The 21,988-nt window shown below is 42.0% G+C and overlaps 1 protein-coding gene across 6 annotated transcripts in view; it reads right to left on the bottom strand.

The window, feature by feature from the left end:
* Positions 1 to 21,988, bottom strand: part of HIVEP2 (HIVEP zinc finger 2) — a 136,622-nt gene that overhangs the window by 57,615 nt on the left and 57,019 nt on the right. For 5 of the 6 annotated variants that reach the window (XM_048080736.2, XM_048080737.2, XM_013194177.3 and 2 more), the window contains one exon: positions 19,710 to 19,771. The gene's annotated coding sequence lies outside the window, so the exon portion shown is untranslated. Of the gene's footprint in view, positions 1 to 17,384; positions 17,573 to 19,709; positions 19,772 to 21,988 lie in introns of all 6 variants that reach the window. The other variant, XM_048080738.2, reaches the window with a different exon arrangement.

Raw genomic sequence — 21,988 nt, 5'->3', positions numbered from 1 at the left:
ATAACTACACCTTCAGTAGTGAAACAAAAATGTAGCAGCAGGCATTGGCAGCATCTGACCACAAAGATTAATTCATTTCATGGATCAACGAGAACTTTGTTTTGTGTTACTTCTTATATTTCTGTTACACTGTCACTGTTAGTTAATTGAGGAGGTATGAGAGAAAGATTCCTGTGCACTTTACAAGGTAAAAAAAAAATCAGAAATCTCATGTGTATTTTAATGAAAAACTAAAGTTTAAGGAAAACAACTGGCAAATATTTATTTTACTGCTAATTATTCTAAAGTTTTGAAATAGCACAATAAATGGGTGAAATTGCCTCAAGAGTACAAAGGGCAAATAAAGCCTTGCCTCTGTTATTCCTTAACTGCTTGCAGCAGGTATCATTCCAGCACAGACTGTACCTTACCATGGGAAGGGAATTCACTTAAGGACTCAAATTGACCAGGTCTATAAGTTTGCTCGTACCAAAGATGATCCACACAACACAGGTAGAAAAAGTCGCACACTTCTGCAGCTTGCCACCCCAGGGCTCAAATTCATGGCTGGTAACTCAAAGCCCTGAGGCAACACACAAATCTCCCACTTCTTTTCCATCGGTTCAAACCCCTCCTTTATATATGTGAAACAGCCCATGCAGACTTTTCTCTTTGCTCTCTTTCTCCTTTTCAAACACAAAGTCCAGAGAATTACAAGAATAACAGTCCGCATTGGGAGGAGTAAGAAGTCTAGAACTTGGTTGATTGACGCTATGATGCATTAAGCTCCAGACATCAATCTCAATCTCAGTACTTACTCCCTGAATGGGCTATATTTTACAGTTATCGCTCTCTAAACAAAGCACAATTTATTATATACACAAATTGATATCTACAGCAGCTAAGACTAGAAGTAAAAGTGCCTCCCTACTTGAGGAAGGTAAAAGCAATGTCATGCTTTAAATTGGCTTCATATGATCAATGGCAGAACACAATCATCTGAGAAATGATGTTCCCGTCCTGATCAAATGCAATCATACTGTATGCAATTGAATTTGGAAGAAGTGAAAGAAAATTACTCCCATTACTGTACTGGTGTTCTCACTTAATGTGTTCACACAAATCATTTGTGAATAGATGAATTAAAATACTTATAGTGTCTCTACCTTTACCCTCCTAATTCCAGGTCACTCTGGAAGCCCTTGATGCTGCAGAAATATGCTTTCCTACAAGCAGTTTGCTGAAATTAATGGATCAAATCTTGAACTACCTCCAAATTTAAAGGTATATATATTTTTTTAATCTTATGTCTCTATGTTGTAAACATTTTCATCTTCATTACCAAAACATAAAATTGAAGCCTAATATATTTTTCTGTATTTATGCTTTCTTTGTTTTCCACATTTTTCTCAATAGGAGTGTGACAGCCCATTAAAATTTTGTTTATTCACAGCTTTTCTTCATTTCGGTATTTTTGTTCCTGCATGCTAGCACCGTGCTGCAGATCTGAATGCAAAGAGCACCAAGAAAACTTTGCAACATTTTTCATTTGTTGAAATGCATTCATTTACAAATTCACATGCATGCAGATGTGTGCACATACTTGCATGTATGTGTATATGTATATATGCATATGTATACATATTATGCAACTAAAAATAGCCATACATACTAACGCATGTCTATGGTTGTGAAGCTGTTTCTGTTACCTCTCAGGCTCTCCAGAAAGTTAGCAGTAAGAACAAAATTTACCTAAAAGATATATGATGCCAAGTGACTTTTGGAACATCACCTATGAACTTTGTTTGTTTACTTCACACATAAGTGATCCACTTTATGAAAATCAAACACCTGATTTCTTTGACAGCATTATATGGAGTACTGGATCCTCTCTAGGTTATTTCTTTTATTGCCAAAATCTACAATGTGCAGGATCCTGTTTTGCTGCTAGCGCTGGAACTATGATTTTGGGTTACTTTTTTTTTCCACTTCAGCCAGGAGCTAAATTAGCAAGAGCACATCCCCCTAAGTATAGGTCCATAACCTCACTGCAAATAGCAGTTTAGACACTGCCAGCTGAGATCAGTGCCCTCAGCTAACCAGGCCTGATGCTTTTAGACAATGGTCAGGCTGACAATTGACACTGTGTCTACATACACATGTTGCTCAACCCATTTGTCTAGTCTGCTGTTGCCAAGAGGATCGGGCTGTTTGGGCAGGCAGCTGGCACAAAGACGTGCGTACCTTTCGCGATCATCTGGGAGGGGGCAGAGGCAAGAACAGCAGGTCTCAGCTGAGCCCAGGATAGGATTCCTGGTAAAGCCCATGCTCTAAGCGATCCAAACAAGCTTCAGCAAAACCACCCTGAGGAACCTCCTGCACCAGTGCCTTGTTTGTTCTTCCCTCTTTGAACAACTGGGCAACCTGCTCTAGGTGGCCCTTCCTGAGCAGGAGGGTGGGACGAGCTGGCCTCCTCCAGAGGTCCCTTACAACCTCAGTCATTACGTGATTCTGTGACTACCCTGCTATGACACCCGTACCATGGGGAAAAAAAATAAAATAATAATGAAAAAAAAAAGTACAGCCCCACACGCCATGAAGAAACCAAAGCAGAGCCACTGGTAGCTGCCAAGCAGGTGGGCTGTAATGCAGCAGGTGACCCACAAACCCATGACAATCACTTAAGCTGCCAGAACAATCTCACTGGAAAGACCATCCCCACAGGCACCTTGTTCAATGCCATGGCAGAGCACCGGCAGCAGCACGGGACAAGCTCAGCAGGATGAGAGCTCACTTGCCCCTGAGAAGTTGACAGCTAGGCAGACATGCAGGACACCAGGGAATTGAAATGACTGGGAACAACAGAAATTTGTCAGCAGAGGACTCTAAGGACTTGGGGTACGTTCACAGAGTTTTGGTTGCAGTTACCTGCAAAATCTAGTCATTACTGTCTATAAAATAAAATTAAAACCTCAGCAAGTATTAAGTCAAACTCAGCAGTGCTAAGTCAAAGCACAGACTTCATTTAAGGCACTCTGAGATCAATCTCTGACACTGTGCTCCTGGTTGCAAAGACCTGTACAGCACAGCATGAACTATTGTCTTTTCAGGTCTGCGTCCACAGTGAAGCACCACCACGAGCAACTATGTCGTATGTTTAGAGCCACAAGATTGATAAGAGAGCTGGAGCATCTCTCCTATGAAGACAGGCTGAGAGAGCTGGGGATGTTCACCTGGAGAAGAGAAAGCTCTGGGGAGACATCATCGAGGCCTTTCAGTACCTAAAGGGGTCATACAAAAAAGATGGAGAGCAACTTTTTACTGAGGCAGATGATAGGACAAGGGGGAATGGTTTTAAACTAAAAGGGGAGATTCTGATGAGATGTTGGGATAAAGTTCTTTACTCAGAGGGTGGTGAGGCCCTGGCACAGGCTGCCCAGAGAAGCTGTGGATGCCCCATCCCTGGAGGTGCTCAAGGCCAGGCTGGATGGGGCTTTGGGCAACTTGGTCTGGTGGGAGGTGTCCCTGCCCATGGCAGGGGGTTGGAACTGGGTGGGCTTTAAGGTCCCTGCCAACCCAAACCGTTCTGTGATTTGTCCTAGAAATTTGAATGGGACACTAATACACCTCTGACCGGAAACTTTGTTAGCACTCTACAGGATGCTGCACAACTTCTTTACAAGGAGGTGGGTGCTTTCCTTCTCTGTCTCTTGTCACTTCCACATCTAGAAAGGGAATGTTTAAAGTGTCCTCATTCCCAGTGCCTCCACACTGCCCCTCCAGGTCTAAAGAAAGACAGGAGAAAGAAGGCCGTGGCGTCCTCCGTCCTCCGCTGTGAGGCAAGATCCCTCTGCGCTGATGTCACTGTGCTCTTGGTGCTCGCTCACTAAGTCGGTAATTTGTCATGAGCGTGGGCCCTATCCATACATGGCAGGCTGGAGGAGGAATGACCTCAAACTCTGTTTCTGATCCAGGGGGCGTTGCCAAAGCACAGTGTTTGAGTTTGATGCATGAAGCGCAGAGATATTTTCAGCTCCTGAATCACACTTCTGGCTCCACAGCTAACTTGAACTTCTTAATTTTGTTTGCAATTTTTCACCTCCTGTTATCACCATGGACTCTCAGAAACAGGAAAAAGAAAAGCCATAAATATGAAGACATTTTTTAAAATCGCTTTTATTTTAATCACTTTATTTTATTCCCCTGTATGTGTGGATGAGTGGAGTTAAACAAATTACCAATAGATTAGTGGTGCATCACAAATGTCTGGTGGTTTTTTTTTTTTTGGTTGTTGTTGTTTGTTTGTTTTTAATATGCTATTAAATACTGCCAGTAAACGTTTTCTAATGATTTTGGTGTCCAGCCCAAGAATGAAATGGTCTGAAAAATGAGGCAGTCCAACAGCAGCTAGCCTGGTTACAGCTGTAGGAGAACTTTGAGGGATCGAATTTATATATTCCTACAGCTAAAGCAAGAACGTTTTGCTATACTTTTCCCATGAAACAACACTGATCTGACCAGAATTCGAGAGCATAATTTGAAATTGGCCATAACAAGAAAGCAAAACTTCATTTTACAATACAAAAGGAGTAAGTTTTAATTGGCATATCCTTCCAATTACACCCGCATCACCTCTCCATCACCATGGCCTGATTCTACTCTCACTGAATTCAATAGGAAAGCTCGAGGAAAATGAGCAGACAAATTATGCAACCTCAGTCACAGCTGAGCAAGTCATTTAAGCTTATGCTTAATTCCATCTCTAATCATTAGAGCCAACTCAGCAAAGCAAAGTGTGTGCTCGAGTCAAAAGTAAATAGATGGCACGCATCCTTCTGAATATGTTTTTTTCACAGACTCTGGATGTAACACCAAAAATTTTCTTCTGAGCTCATCGTACTGGAAGAAGGTCAAATTCAGCTGTTAATCAAACTGTCACTTACACACATACTAGTCTTTTTAATTCATCCATAGATTGATTAAGCAAAACCAAAACAAAAAGTGGGACATATATTTGGACACAGACAAACATGCACACTTCCCACAAATTGCAGGGAACCTCAGAGGCAGGATGAGATGATGATTCCTTATCTACCAGAAGAAAAAGGAAAAATCATGGGCATATAAACTCCTCCATTTCCATTTCCCTCACATGAGAATGAGGAAAGAGTAGAAAAAAAAAAATGAACACAAGATTTGATAAGGAATGTGTCTCTTTCCTAGATGCGCAGAAGTAAACTGGGCAGTCTCTAAAGTCTTTTCTTTTCCTTTAGACTTCCTTTAGTCTCAGCAAGAAACATTAATCTAACAGAGACAACTTCCAGGCAAGCATGGATCCCCAGAAGCATTCCTCGACCGCAGATGAGGGAAAGGAAAAGCCTATTGCAAACAGCACGGCTGCACCAGGTCACGAGGAATTTGCACTAAGCCGCAGGCTGTACCGCTCGCCTACTGCTGCCCTTCTCCCCAGATGGAAGGGCCTTACGTACCTTCATGTTTTGCCCTATCTCAGAGGTCACGAATAAATAACAAATGCCTTGGGGTTGCCCAAAATCATGCTTAGCTGCCCAAGGCTGCTTCCTCCACAGCGGGTCTCCCTGGGCAGAAGCCCAGGCTCTACCTGTCCTCCAGCCCCTCCAGGCTGCCGGAGGGGTGAGGAGCACGGTCAAAGACCTGATTCACTCCCTGAGGTTACAGTCTGTCCCTGCCCCAAAGGCACCATGAGCCGTATAGTATAAATGTTTGCAGGAATTAAACAACTATAGCAAAACACACATTATGCAAACATCTCCTCTCTTTCGAGATGACACAACATAGAGCACCAAGCGCAAACAAAACCCAAACAAACAAAGCAGAGAGGCATTGTGGAAAAAAAAGAAATCATTTAGTGAAGAGCTTCTCTGCTCTTCTTACAGCCATTAGGACAGCGATAATGCTGAAATGGCTGGCCAGCCCTGAAAATTGGATAAACTGAGACACAGAAGAGACAATTGAAAGCAAGGAGACAGACTGAAAAAATAAGTGAGACAACAGATGGAAAGCAGAAATGCAATGTCTAAACTGCAGCTGTAATTCTGCTAGTAGCAACCACGTTTAAGCACAGTTTGGCTTGCTTTCCTATTTTGGGGAGGGCAGGAGGGTTTTTTTTGTTTGTTTGTTTTTTTTCTTTTTTACAAAAAAAAGAACAAACACAACTTGCTAGCAAAACTGCCATGGGCTCTCCCCAGATAGTTGTGGGTCAGGCAAATTATTTTCCTCCATACCTAGTAGCAAAATTATGTATCTAAGGGGCAAGCCTCTGACACCCTCTAGTTCCTCGTTACACAGTTGTCCTTGCACAGCTGGGGGGCAAAGGGGGCCGCCTCATTAAAATCTATGTCCACAGCTCCAAGAGCTGTGTTTTAGTTGCTGCTGGCCAGGGGTCAATGCAAGGAATTGTTACAAGCTCTCCCTTGGCAGCACAGCTCTCTTAGCCTCTCCCCTTTACTAGCCTGGCTGTTACAATCAGACAGGAAAAGGGTCGTTATTATTCCAGCAACATTTTATAGACTAATTTGGCAGTTTTTCTAGCACGGTTTTAGTAGTTTTGATAGCACGCTAGTATGGGAAGGGAGGATTTCCACATTGGCCCAAGAAACAGTTGTGGCAAGACTACCTATTTTTAACACGGTTTATTCCTAGCACTATTTCAGACACAGCATTTTCTCTCCCATCTGTTGACACAGTTGTTTTGTTTCTTTAAAGACACAGTTGTCTGTCTCTTGGAGGAGAAAAAAAAAAAAAAAAGAAAGAAAGAAAGAAAAAAATACCTTCAATAGCTGCAGAGAAAAACAGGAGACTAAAACCCAATCAAACAGTGAACTGGTCAGAAGATAATGCTGGCAGACTGAAATATAGAGCAATTCTTCAGGTGCCTCTTAAAAATTACATCAGGTTTTGGCCTCTGTGGTATTCTAAGTGCGACTGTGGATTTTTAAAATTCAAATCTGATATGCTCAGCCACTAACCGAGATGGTTTATTGATCTACGGAGCCTAACTGTGAACCTGCTGTCAGAGCGACACACCGGTCTGCTCAGGAGGAATGCAGCCACAAAATCACAGAGCAAGACGCCAGCAGTTTCTTTAGAAAAGGAAGGAAAATGTAATGAGAGAACCAAAGTGGGGGTGGAGAAAAACACCAAAAATTAATAAAATGATAAAAATTAAACTCTCATAACAGGACAAAACATTAAGCAATCCTTTTGAAGCTTGGGTTGTCAGAGTGTTTTCTCAGATTTTTGATGACAGGTTTTTCTCCTCACTGGACTACTGGAGTTCTGGGTTATGATCTCCCAGGCAATCTGAAAACCTTATCTCCTCTCAAAGGCATTTCAAGCAGCTTGAGAGTTTGTAGGTGGAAGCAAATAAAGCTGAAGCATGGCTGAGGTAGGACCTCTACAGATCACTACAGCAGTAGTGATTCTAGTAGGACAGCCTATTTGCTGGCAAAGCTGTAATATGAAAATGTGATATATTAAAGGTCAAGACTCCAATACAGAGCAGACTCGTATGTATTGTGTTTTAATTTCTTTTTACGCTGAGAGGTGCCTAGGGACCTGAAGAGGTGACAGAAAGATAAATCATGCATGACAAACTGGAACAGAAGACAAGGCTGTATCCAGAATAGGATAGCTCGGCTGGTGCAGCTGTCCTAGCAAACTGTACTGACAGTGCGTTCCCAGCACAGGCTTCATTCGTACCAGCAAAATCATATTAGTTGCTGGCACAGCTTTTTCCTAAGGTCCCTCTTCCCTCATACAGTAAGCCAAAAATGTTTCTGTAAAATTAGAGGTTTGTCATAAGTGTATGAACAGTGAGAGCTTTGCGTCAGTCAGGGATCACATCAAGGATCAAGCCTCATTACACCTTTGGCCGAGATAGTTACGACAGCAAAAATCTGTAAAACAGGTGTGTTATTCCTGTGACTGGAGTGAAAAGCCCTACGTAAAGATTTCAATACTGGCCTCTGCCACTAGCAGGAAATCTTACATTCTCATTTGCGTTTTGCAGAAATGCAGAGGTGCCCGGATCAGAAAGGTTACACTATTTCCACAACAAAAACAGTCCCTAGCATGCCTGCGACTGACCCTAGCTGCTATTCCACCACGTTTGGGAAGGGAAAGCTCCCCCCAGCCCTGCCCATGGCAGCAGGCACAGCCCAGGCTGAGCGCCCTTCCCTGGGGCCGCGAGGAGGGGGAAGCGGGCAGCAGGCTGGGTGCCGCTGCCTTCTGCAGCCTTCTCCTGTGCCGGGAAGGGAGGACCACCCAAGCCCTCTCTTCCCATCTGCACAGTGTACAGTGAGATGGGACAAACTGCACCAAACCAAGTGCCTGGGACTACGGGGACGGCTTTAAAAAAACAACCACGTTCACTACAATGATGAAAAATACAGCTGACTTAAGATGTGTTTTCAAGAAATTATCACGTGGATCTGTTTTCAGGAGCTGTCTGAAAAGATATTTTCCAGGTGTGCTACGTCCTACTGTTCACAATCACCCAAGTGATTTAAGATTTTAACACTGTCATCTATGATTTTTGTAAGAGAAGGGGCAGTGACTTTAACATGCCCTTGAGGAAATTATGATCCGTGAGGGATCTGGCAGCCTATACATACACAGCTTGCAGCCTGGTAAAAGGGCTTACCTGCCTTCGCTTTGGCATGTCTAGAGCTGTGGTCCTTGCCCACCCAGTATTATTTAATTTCTTTACAAGGCATGCAGTATGTATTTCTGGAAGGTTGGACATAATCCAGGCTACTACGGTTTCCATGGACAGGAAGCTTGAAGGTTTGGGATTAAAACAGCAGGAGGCTGAAAAGAAAATTGAGGACCTAGAAATAACAACTGATGGTCCTGACGCAATCATTGCCGAGGACACTGCGGCTCTCAAAAATGTAGTCAACAGCCTGGAGAATCATCTCAAAGAAAAGGCTAGGTTTTGAAGGATGGTGGAAAGCTCCTGCAAATACAGTTACGTGACAGGTTCTGGTATGCTTTTGCTTATGGATTTCAACCAATTCTGCACAGCATCATGGAGGAAAATACACAATATTGAGCTATCTGATCTACCCCAGCATGCCTCATTTAAAGGAAAACTACTGCTGGCTAGGACCCATGACAGAAGTCCTCTTCTTCCTCTAGCTCCTGTCCCCATTTGAAGGTGCTCCTGTCTCCACTGTCACCTCTTGCTGGCCAGAGGCTCATCTTCCTATTTCAGTCAGTCTGAGCACTCCACTGACCTTCAGTAGCCACTGAAGCCAATCCAGGTGGCTTTGCCTGCAGTAAGAAACAGAGCCCTTGTGCGACTCTTTCAACAAGTAGAGTGGTAGAGTATTTTTTCAGCTAATTAGCAATGATGATCCATGGGCAGAGTGTCATCTTCAACCTTTGCAGCCCCATGCAAAGGCAATACTTGTCCAACATCTGAGATCTGCAGCATAGATGAAGAGTGATAGAAAAGGCATGAAGGAAAATTTGAAATTCTGTATCATTACTGTGCTAGCTGAAGAAATAAACTTACCAGGAACCCTACTGAACTTAAGAGCCATAAATAACAATTAACCATGATTTTGTACTTGACAGTAGACTCATTACTTTAGGGCAGATAGACAGGTTTTATCCTGAATTTTCAAGACTTGAAAGCATTGTTGTGGTCAAAGTACCACCCTGGTATCCTTTTGTGATGGCTCAGACAACAGGGCCATAACAAAATAAAGACTCCTAAACAGCGTACTAAAATGATCCCTCTCTTAAGCTACCTTTAACATCCCCCAAAAGGTCACTAAAACAGTACATTTTAGAGAAGAAAATTATTTACCTTTGAAATACAAACGGCAATGTGTGTGAGCAGAGCCTCCTCTGAATTTATTCATGTCTCTGTCCAAGAGTCTGGTGCCAGCTCACACTGATACCCCATTGAAAACCTGGTTTCAAGCTGTCTTTGCTCTCTCTACTGTGTTCAGCAGCGGTTTAGTGCAGCTGCAGGCAAAAGAGTAAAGACTGGAAGGTGGCAATTCCACCAGGACTTGTCCCCTTAAAACCTCAAGGCTTCACTCTACGTTAGGGCTTCTGCTCAAAAATTAATAGAAAACAGGAAAATGGTAAGAGGCCACACTGACTGTGGAAAGTCCAACTGAGGAAAAACTGCCCTAGGAAAGGAGCCAAGAGCAAGCATGGGACCTAAAACACTTTCAGACAGCACAGTCAACATGCTAAACAGCAAAAGTGTTTCTGCCAGGAAAACATACTGCCAATGCTAAGAAACATAAGAAATCAAGTTAAAGGCTTCTCAGGAGGAAAAGAAAAGGCAGAACAAACAACAGTGATCATTCAGAAACTCAGACACAAATAAAAACTAAGGAAGAAGATAGGTTAGATCAAAAAAGGGCAGAAAAGGCCCCCACTGAATTCTACATCTCCAAAGAGTTATTCAAATTCCCACTTCAGTGTTTCCAGAGATGAACACCACAGATTCTGATTCAGGAAGTGCAAATAGATATATTAAAATTCAGTCAATTATATCCCAAACAGTTACCATGTCATTCCAGAACCTTTGTGAACACCAAAAATAGCTTAAATTATTATATTTTTTTTAAAGCAAGCATTCAGAGAAAATCAGCTATTATTCTATCAAGACTACTTGATGGGAGATGAGCAGAGTCAACAGACCCCAGGGGAAGGCTAGAGGCCAGCACAGCACACTTCATCTTTCCAGCTGCATGTCCTCAGGATAGGTTAAAGCATCTCTCACTGCTCCTCTAAGTATTGCTTACTAATACTCCGATCCCCCATTACTTTCAAATGAGTTTTAAAGGGGTTAAGTAAACACAGTCATTATTATTCATGTTGGGGCTTCTCCTTCTCTTTCATTCTGACAAATGAAAGAAATCCTTAACTTGAACTGCAGAGCTGTGTTTCTGCACCTACGTGCCAATGTTTTTCATATCATTTCATTACGACTAGTCCTGGCAAGGAGCAGTAAAGTCCCCAGTGGGTTTGCAGATCATTACAGCAACATGATTAGAAAGCTTCGTCCAAATATCGTAAAAGTCAATGGAACTTGGACTGAACCCAAAGAGAAATATTTTTTCCTGCTATGGGTGGTTAGCTGTACATTATGTTTCTTCTATTGATAAAAGTGAGTCTTCCTCTATGCACCAATTTTAATTACTCAACAATACAACCTGCTTTTGAACAATAAACTGTCATGAAAGAAACCATAACCTGAAATAGAAAAAACATGTCTTTTGTGCCCTGGAATCAATCAAAAATCCCAATGACTACAGTAACAGTTGAGTAACACTACCCCACTATTACATACACTGTGTATACTATGTGTACACACACAAAACACACATGTGCATTGACCTACTGATCTGTAGGTCCCATAAACCCTTCCCTGGGAGCTATGACTATGATGAATGTTTGTAGGAGGAAAGATTAACTTGTATGGTCATAGGGATACAGCGTTTCTCACCTTCTGCATAATATTATTCTCTAAAATTTTATATATTTCCCAACCTTAAAATAGCAATACATTTCTGTGAAGAAAAAAAAATCTAAGAAAGAAGAAAAAAAATGTTTTTTAAAAAATAGTCTAAATACTTAATACAGATACAAAAGGTTATTCATAAGCAGTACCACACCACTGAGTTTATGTAATAATTACTTGGCATGTTGTATCTGTTACAACATGCAAAGTAATATTCGTAATATTTCTAGCTTATATGCTGTTCTTAGCACAGAGGGCTTTTTTGTCAGTAGGGCTGTAATAATTCACATTCTGACTGGAAGAACAAGCCAATCTGTCAAGAGTTGTACCTGAAGAGAACAAAAATCACATAAAACATTGAGGCTGGAAGCAACCTCTAAATGGGTCGTCCTAGATCATCTATCATAGACATGTATCTAGTCTAGCCATGACAGACTCCATATCCTCCCATGGCAGTTTGCTCCACTGACCTAAATGTTGCACAGTAGTAACCCTTTTCCAATATCGAACCGTCTAGCAAAACACTCCCTGCTGCAGCTTAATAACAGCACTGTTCCCCCTTTTCTCTTCAACAACACGTGAGGATACCTTGCCCCATTCTTTCCAACTATTTTGGATGTATATGTATAGTTATAGTTCTGAATTACACCTTCTCCAGACTCAACATACCTACACTTCTTGTCTCAAATACTCTTTTATCTTGACTTTGGTCTTCTCCATCTTGCTGAGGAGTTCTGTGAATTGAGGTTACCTTTTGGCTCTTGATGTTATGGACTGAAGAGGATTTGAAATGTTTGCACCAAGTCTAGTTAGGAATTTATTTTATGAAGCTTGAAGTTACAAATGTGTCATTACACATCTCCATGCTTTATAGTGGCATTTGTTCTTTCAAATTTAATATTGTACTCCCAAGAAACACCTTGAGCAAATCATGCATACAAAACCAATAAGCACAGTAATGAGATAGTTGGAACTTAATACTGCTGTTCTTCAGGATGTGCTCCGTAATTCCAGGGAGCTTCCACCCAAACTTGACCAAGGAGTTTTACCTCCTTACATAAACATACACTTCCAATTAGAGATTAGGCACTGCTAGGAGTGAAGCTGTATCAGCACCAAGATTATCCGAGCATTTACACAGAATATCTGAAGGCTGATGAGTACACACTAAGCTCCAGTAGCAGGATCCAATTTACCTGCTTCCAAGCTGTTTCTGATATGACTAGTCAGGCTCCAGACATGGCAATGCTACCACACACTTGGACACTCTGTTCATTTGGTGTATCGTTGTATCATAATGCACATGCATTTAAGTAGAATTTGGGACTTTAAATCAATTACTTGCCCATAACATAAGACAAATCGATGTTTCGAATGAAAATATATGCCTAAAGAAAGTGGTAAAGAAGAGGCTCTGATACTTGAAAACTTTTTTCTCTGTCTTGACAATTAAATTGGCAGAGGGCATCCCAATGGCTTACTCCACAGTCATTTCAGATATCTGCAATACATTACCCATCCACCCTGTTTTCAGAATCAATAAGAAGGTTTGTTTTTTCTTATTTTTCACCATTTCAACAAACAGAGGACATCACTGCCAGGATAACCTCTGCCTGCTGCTAACACACAAAGCTGAAAACATGCTTAACAATAGCGTGGCACAAGCAAATTATGCATTGAAGAAATAGCTGTAAGATCTGATACGAACGGACAAGCGTTAACTCTCCAATATGCAGCCGAGAAGACCGGCTTATTGACCATAAATGAATTATATAACCCAACTTGTATCATATCATCTGAGACTGGGTTAGGCCACTACCACTTACATCTATGTGGGTTTTTTTTCCAGACAACTGTCAAGTTACATTCCTTATATAATGCTGCTGCGTTGCTAACCTGAAGTGTAATGAATGTGCTCATTATAGGGTAATTACGAGTACTGAGATCAAGAGCTGTCAATAATTTGATTTGCTCCATATAAGGTAAAAATTTATCTTTGCTATAAAGGGAATGCCAATTGCATCTTTTGAAACAGCAGCAAAACTTACTGATTTAATTGGATTAAGAGTTGTAATCTCCCTCTAGCCACGTATGTGAGCCCGTGCTTCAGCAGGTGCCTGGGACAAGGAGGTGGCGCTGCAAATTAAACTGCTGCCTGCACCATGGCTGCATCAGGCCTTGGCATACAATCCTCTGCATCCTTTTGCAAAACAACTTAGTACAGTACACATCTGCAGCACTCATGGTCAAATAGATTCAATGTTTTCTGTATAGAAGAAAAATCTATGCACAGTAAATTTTCTTGATTGTTCAGTCTAGTTTTCCTTTTTCCTTTTTTTTTCTGTCAATTAAGTGCAGCCTATTAAAGACTGTGAAAAGAAATGGCCTTCAGCATGGATTTACATTCCGATCACACAATCTCAAATTCTTCCAGAAAAAAACAGACTATTGAACTGGGTCTACAGTTTTCAAATAAGTCAGGCCCAACTTCTAGATGTTGCCTATAGGTTGTGCTTATGCATTGCCAAAGAATTGCTATTTAATGTATTCCAAGGTAAAGTGATGCCCATGTAATTAGGCTCCAAATATGTTACACCAAATTGATAATGACAGTAGTAAGTAAGTCTCTAACACCTGTCCACTTATATGGAAGGTTTTTTGGCGATTTTTTTAAAAGATTTAAAGGTCTGTTAAGGGCGTCACTACTGGTGAGCTGGGAGAGAGACTTTTTTTGCCATAAGTTCCTGTAGGAAAAAAGCAATAGTGTTCCTTCCCCACAGACAGCAAAACACAAATAAAGCCTGGTCAGGTAGGCCTGTTCGCCAAGCTCAGTAACGTATCGTACATCCATTCCCTGCGCCCCAATGTACAGCCCGGTGCTGGCCAGCAGCTCGTGCCCCCACCTTTCACCAAGTGACACGGGTTCACAGCTAGAGATGGGAGAAAGGCTGCAATGAAAGAGCAAATGTCCTCTTAACCACAGTGTCCCTGCCCGTCCCCTCTGCTCTTCTGGCTGAGCACCCGCTCTTAGGATCAGCCCCCACCTTCACCGTCCCCAAGCTCTTTTTTGGGGAGCCGCCTGTGCGACTGGTGCACACTCCACTCCCCTTCTGGCACTCTGTGAAGTGATGATCAAGAGAGCCTGTTCCTGCACAATCTGGCCCAAACCATAGCTCTAAATGTATCTTCCAATTCTACTCACATATTTATAGGCCCCATGCAGGGAGATTATTCTTTAAAAAATATTACAGGAAAATGCTGCAAGTGATCATCATAAAAAAAAATCCATCAAAATTTCATTAAAAATTAACAAAAAGAAAGCATTAGTGTTGTCTTACTAACTGGGGGGGAGGTCTCATATTATTAAATTGAGAAGGGCAGCAATGGAAGGCCCTTTTAGATTGGTGTTTCCATTCTTTCCTCTTTTGCTTGGTTCAAAAGTCCTGCATAATTAATACCGCAGTACTTAATAAATGCTTATGAACCTACTACCTCTCTGCTCTTTCCGTTTAATTAGGTGATTGACTTCAGGCATACTATAAATTATAATGACAATTTAATTACTTTTTTAATGTGCACACTTAAAAGATTTATAAACAGGAATAGAGCAGTACAGTGCACTGAACACTAGAAATACCGTGAACTTGAGCACAGCACAAAGTAATCCAGTCTGAAGCACCTCTCTGAGCACACATCTGAGCACCTGCAATGGCTGAAAGCTCTGGTGTCTGCGGTGGACAGACACCAGACAGCCATGGACAATTTTCCACTTCTCACCTGAACACCTGTGCACACTCCTCTCAACTTTTTCTTCTGGTGCCTGGGAAACCCACTCAGTTTCATGGAAGGAACCAAAAATAGTTCCAAGGAGAAGTCAGGCAATGGACTTCAGTGTACCTTAAGTATGGTGTTTGCAAAAATGAAAGACCCTTTCCCCTTGTTTTAAATAAATCATAAAACTTCATTCTCGCTTCATCACAACATAGTTGTTAAAATTTGCAGGAGGCTGAGATCTCCCACGATATTTCAGCTGTCACAGACAAATTGATAAAGACTGCAGATTTCATAATGCCAGGAGGAGACCCTTCCTGGTTGGGAGACAGAAATGTGTGTGTGAAAATATTTCATATCATCAGCACCACATTCTGCAACAATCAGAGTCAGCTCTTCTGATATTGCTGTTATGCGACTTAGGACTCTATTCCCCTGTCACTTACATGAATGTAATTGGAAATGAATTCACAAAGCTAACAGAACTACACACACAGAAATACGTAACAAATCAAGTATGAACCAGGTCCTATTTTTCACATCAAACTAGTCCTCAGAAATGTAAAAACGGTAAACTAAAAACTAACTTTTTAAATTTTAAATACTTTAAAGTACTAAGAGAAGAGTTTACCTATCTGAATGTCCAGGCTTTTCTAACCCCCAGTCGGTCATCAAAACCAAAATCACCGCTGTTCTCTGGAAGTTACCTGTCCTCACCATAGAAAAACAACAGCACTTGTTTTAAATCTCACTGTATGTTCTATTGGTGAAACTTTCTCATGTAAAAATGTCATTAAAATTTGGGCTAGAGGAGATGCTTTCCCATTTGGGAGCTGAATCTGGTTTGGTGTGACTATTCCTGTCTGTTAATTTAGCAGTATAAAGTACAACTGTACATTCTTGGCATACTTACTGGGGATGCTGGCATCTCTGTAACCAGAACTGCTTGAAGAGAGAAAAAAAAAAAAAAAAAAAGCAAAGAGGCTGGGCAATTCGCAGCATGCTAGGAAAATGATGGGCCATTCACTGTTTTAAACCTCATCTCTAGGCAGTGCTAAATAGTCAAAGGGGAAATAAATGTAAATATATAGCCAAGGCTCAGTGTTATGACAATTGTTTCTGGTTTCCCTTTTTTCACGTGGAAAAAGCCATCCCAGAGGCTCATCTCATCCGCTCCCACAGCTTCCACATGTACCTGTACCCCTCAGCCGGTACCACCGGGGCCAGAGAAGGTGTGCATGGAGGAGAAGCCCCCGCGGTGCTGCGCAGTGGGGGAATCACGAGGAGACGCTTTGTCCGCGGCTTCCGCTTTCAGAGCAACGGCACAGGGCTGAAACAATGGATCTCCTACGGGGCCGGCGTTTCATCCACCCTCGCGTACAGCCGGTGATTGATGGTGGGTCAGGAGGGCAGCAGACTTTGGGTGCACAACCTTTAAATACTTTATCAAAGATGGCAAAAGGCCATGCGCTACAATAACACAGCAAATACTTCCTTTCACTGTAGCGCAGACGAATTCCTTCCTCTCTGCAGGCTGAATTCGAAGCTTTTGGTTCTCGGCGCAGAGCGTGCGCAAGTCCTATACTCGCAAAATGCACACGTAAAAAGCTGCACTTTTAGTCGTGAGACTGTTTGCCTGTAAACATTCTCACCGAAATGGGGAGTCAGCCGTGTCCGGGCTGAAAGCGTATGTGGTCATAAACACGTAACTCTAGGGATTCACAGCCTCTACAGGACAGTGAAAGAAGATAACTCACTTCTCTTTAAAAACGGAAGCTATACAGTAAGAATCAAGAAAATTTGTAAAGCTGTGTAAATGATCAAAATTTTTCACGCTGAAAGGGTTTCCTGAATAAAACATACTGCTTTGGTAGAACTGAAAAGTTCCACAAAAATATAGATTTTGTCCCTGGTTTAAATGAAGATTTAGGAAATATATACCTTCATGAAATAACACATTACTTCAGTACTAACATTTTAACGGTAGTTCATACTACCTTAACGAGACTAAGAGATGAGCTGGAATACTAGCATGCCATCACAGTGTTTTTCAGCAAATAAAACTGAAGCAACCTTTAGAGCGTTCTGGAATAAGATGTCTTACTGTGTAAGAAGTCTCGTGGTTTTGTTCCAGCTCAGAGCACAGGTGAAGTATTCCAGAATCTTCTGCAGTTTTAAATTTTCTTCCAGTCAGCTTTTGCTTTCTGTTCCTCCTCAGCTGGTTCTCTCTCTGTTTAACCACCTCGATGTTTTTAAAAGCTGATCTAGCTGCTCTGAAGTTGACAGCATGCCCTAATGCCACAACAAGGATAGAAAGTTGAGGCCTTGGATTTTGTTTCTAAAGGCACAGGCACTCAAAAATCTCCAAAGAAATCTCCAAATTGGCTGTGATGATTTCAGCTCCCTCCTCAGCTGACTGGAGCTCTAGCAACACAGGAAAACCATCTAGCTGCCCACGCAGAGGGCTGCAGAAGCCAAAATAATGATAACCAATAACGAAATCATTGATTAATGACTATAGCAGCTAGCAGTAGATCGTGACTGTTCAGTTTTGGACACTGAAGAGTCTGTTCAAATCAAAGGGGTGAAGCCACTGGCTTGGATTTTGGGGCAACACAAGGCAGGTAGCAAAGCATCAGGCAACATCGTCACACGGGGATGTGCATCCACGCATCACTTGTGGGTACCCCGCGGCAGAACAAGCGGGTGGTTTCCCTTCCAGAGGTCTTACAGCATATTATGCTACGGCAATGGATTTGCATAATTTCAGTCAAATGATGTATTACAAATTTCACCATAGATTTTGAGCTCAAACGCTTTAGAACTGAGCAAAATAAATGGTGCTTATGTTGGGAAAACGGAAAGTCTCAGGCTGGAGGTATCTCAACTTGTTACAGCCCTATCGAGCAGATTACAAGTAGGCCCGTCGTCTCCAATTCAACGAAGTCCAAAATTCAGATTTAAAATAAAAGTGATGTTAATTAACAACTGTACTGTGTACTAAAAAGTTTCTAAGGTAATAAAAGCTTTTGCACCACTCATATTACACAGAAACCAAATCTGCACGCAGGCAACTTGTCCTCTGAGCATTTTCATTCCTTCTTGAGAAGAGTGTGAAACTAACATTAGCATCAAACTGTGTCATATTTTTAATGCATTTTACATATAAACTGAGAGGTACTTGAGGAGCCACAATGATGTCACAGAGAAAAAGATTTTGAATATAGCTTTTCAGCTATACCCACCTTCAGCTTGTGCCCCAGCACTCTGTCCCCTTTTGTTCATGCAGGTAAGCAGAAACTGGCAGCTGGGGAAATTTATCTGTATTTGTGAATAGGCACAAAACAGATAAATGCTGGCAGGCATAAATTCATGTTTTATCAATATATATTCTGGTACTTACTGTCAGAGTAATTTATTCAAAAAAGGCTTTCAAAGGCAAACACCAGTTTAAAGAAAAACCAAAATCCTTAAAGAGACAAATTCCAGTCCTGACTTATTCCTTGTCACAGCAGATCCAGGATCCCAGTGGAATGCAGCAGAAGACCGAAGCACCCTCACTGGGTTTCTCTCACAAAGCCAAAAGGGAAACCACTGTAATTAAGTGAAGAGCCTAAGAGAGAGTTTCTACAGGCTGCTGCCTAAAACAGGTCCCCTGCAAGTGGGGCCCCTCGAGCTGGGGTGGGTGACAAGCACGGCGCGCGGAAACACAGAGGCTCCACATCCGAGCCGCTCTTGCACGGGGCAAGCAGAGCTGACAGTTTTGCATGCAGCATCCCATAATGACAAAGACTATCAAAATTACAATAACACACTGTTTTTGCAGCTTGTAGCTGATGGACCTACGAATGCTCGGTTTCACTTCTCACAGTTATTCAAATTATCCAGCCCTCGTAGGTCTGCAAACCTGAGTTGCAAGTCTCACACACACGGGGATTTATTAAAAGGCTGCTGGTGCATTTGACCGTGACAAAAGGCTAAAATAAATAAATAAGTAAAAAAGTAATGAAACACACTAAACATTTCTGAACCCCAGATTATGTTTGGCCTGGATCCAGTGGACATGTTTGTTTTCCACTGACTCCCCTATCATAAATTGCCTTCTCCCAAAAACGTGATCTTAATGCACTGCACACCAGGGGCAGGAAGACAGTGGAGCACTATCTGTGAGAGTCACTTATTCCATTAGTCAGAAATCAAAAATTAAAAGAAGCGCTTCAAATGATAACAGAATGCAAAACCTCATCACTTCCTTCAACGGGAGGGCACTTGAAGACCTTATTCATAAGCTATTGATCAGTCAGAACATGTGCTGGGGTAGAAAACTTCTGGACTCTGTTCAGAGCTCTTAAATAGCACTGGCTGGACTTGGGCAAATGGTTTGAATTTTCTATGCTTTTGCAAAATAGTAATAAAAATGCATACCCACCTCACAGCATAGAGGCTTCATCAATGTTTCTAGCTCACTCTCAGCTTCTTAAGTAGACAATCCTGCAAAAGTACAGAGTATTATTATTTAGGTTTGATTTCCTTTAAAAAGTTTTAGTCATTTCTATTTCTTGTTTTTTTACCAGGTAGGAACAATTGTGGATGTAAAATCAGCACGTCTGCCTGGAGGCTAGTCTAAGGCTCCTGCCTCACGCACACATGTACATATATATCACTAGTACCCCACAATACATACCACTGGTCTATGAATAGGTCACTAGAACACAAGCCAAGCAATGCGCATCTAAATTTGAATGCTGAACAAACAAAAACGTGGGTATTTTTAAGATCAAAACTCCTTCCTAAGAATCTCACATGCTCCCCGTCCCGCAGTCCTGGTGCGACATGTCAGAGGCGGCTTTCTGAGGCATGGTGGTGTCTTCTGAATCACTGCCATTACCCGAGAAAACCCCAGGAAGTGGTTTGAATGAGAAGCTGGACCCGACTTGCGTAGGTATCAGCTGATGTCAGAATACACACAGCACAAAGCCGTAACAATAAGGACATTGTGAAACCAGGAATAACCTTCTCTTATCTCCCGCAGTTTGGGAAATCATTTCTAACCCGGTGACTACAGAGGAACAAGTCAAATGGTTAATTATTCACTGCGCGCTTCGTAATTAATCTCCGTTTCAGGCCAAATCCTTGTATGCCCATAATAACATGAAGATCTCCAGTGAGGGAAACAACAGCATGAGCTTTTGGACCTCCTTCTGCAAAGCAATTCGTTTTTCCATAAACAGTTACTATTAAGCAAGGACAAAGCAACAAACCAGACAGCCATCTGTGTAAACCAATTTAAAAGGATGGTGATCTCATAAAATTTTTTGACCTAAAGCTCTCCATTTAACTTCTGCCACCCCGTTCTGCCTTGGCAAATTCTAGGTTTTAGCTGGTCCTTGGGCTAAGGCCGCATTTCCACTTTAGGGAAGGCCGCTCCTTGAAAGCCAGAGTGACTTCAAACCTGTGAAAAGAGCGTGTCAGTGAAAATACCTCGGCATATATGGAAGCAGGACACCCTAACCAGCAGCCCACACACCACAGAGGGTGTTACCACGACGGTCTGGGCTGCATTTGCCAGCTGAGCTTCCTAGAAGTATGAGGTCAAGTGAGAGCAAAGATTCAGGCCAGCGGCTATAATGCAATTCCTGCTGAAGTGTGCTCTTTCTTGTGACCCAGAGAGAAGCCAGTGAAAGCACTGATTGAGACCATATTAAAAGGGAAGACAATCCTGATAGCCTTAGAGCAAAATTCAGAAATCCACATATAGTACGGCCATCCTACACACACCCAGGCTAGCCACAGCATCCACAGAGCCTTCCGCCTCTTTAGACTCGACTCTATGAAGCATCAGGCAAAACACACAAAATGAAGGAAAAAAAAAAAAAAAGTAAAATACCTAGAGACCTAGAGTGCAAGTAAGGAGCACTCATGGCCGTCTTGCACCGCATTACTTGCAGGACTGCCCTTTATTGAAGTCAACTGGAGCGCTACATCACAGCTGAGAGAAGGGGATATCCATGAAGATGTTTGTAACACAACAGAAGGAAAAAAACACACGAGTTTACAAAGGCACACAGAACACAAACAGTTTGGTATAAAAGCAGGTAATTGAAAAAACGTATAGATACTCTCTTCCCATTTCCAAGTTCTAGAACAACACAACACTATATTGACTTTATTTAAGTGACAGAAGGAAGCGCTTGCTTCTCCAGTATGTAAGGGTGACATTTCAATCCATGTACTGCAGACACGGAGAAAAATACCTCCCACAGCACCAGGGCTTGTTACATGCCCTTTTTTTCTCGTTAGCATGCAGTTCCAAACACTCATTACTTTACTGCTCCCCTTCTGCAATCCCTGATATTTGTGTGCCTGATAGTTGTGTTTGCTTTAAAATAATAGCTGTGAGGCGAGGTTAGCTGCCCTTTTGACCCACTGTGTAATTGTACATGTTTGTGCAGTAATAACCCGTCATACCCATAAAGTGACATTTCTCTCATTGGCATTTGCTGAATGCACAGGCACCCTCTGCAAACACAGTGGCTTTTTTATTGGCAACCTCCCCGACAGCCTTACTCTTCTCCACGTGGAATCTCCCTTCCATCATCAGAGAAGAACAGTCATGGTAATACTATTTATTTCATGTTGTGTGCCAACAAATACTATTCAAGGTTAGCCTTAAAAGACAGAGTAGTATCAACAGCTGCCTTGGGAATT

The sequence above is a fragment of the Anser cygnoides genome, chromosome 3 (assembly GCF_040182565.1).
Source record: "Anser cygnoides isolate HZ-2024a breed goose chromosome 3, Taihu_goose_T2T_genome, whole genome shotgun sequence".
Taxonomy (NCBI): Eukaryota; Metazoa; Chordata; class Aves; order Anseriformes; family Anatidae; genus Anser; species Anser cygnoides.
The sequence above is the reverse complement of the archived record's forward strand: the minus strand, read 5'-3'. Positions and strand labels throughout refer to the sequence as shown.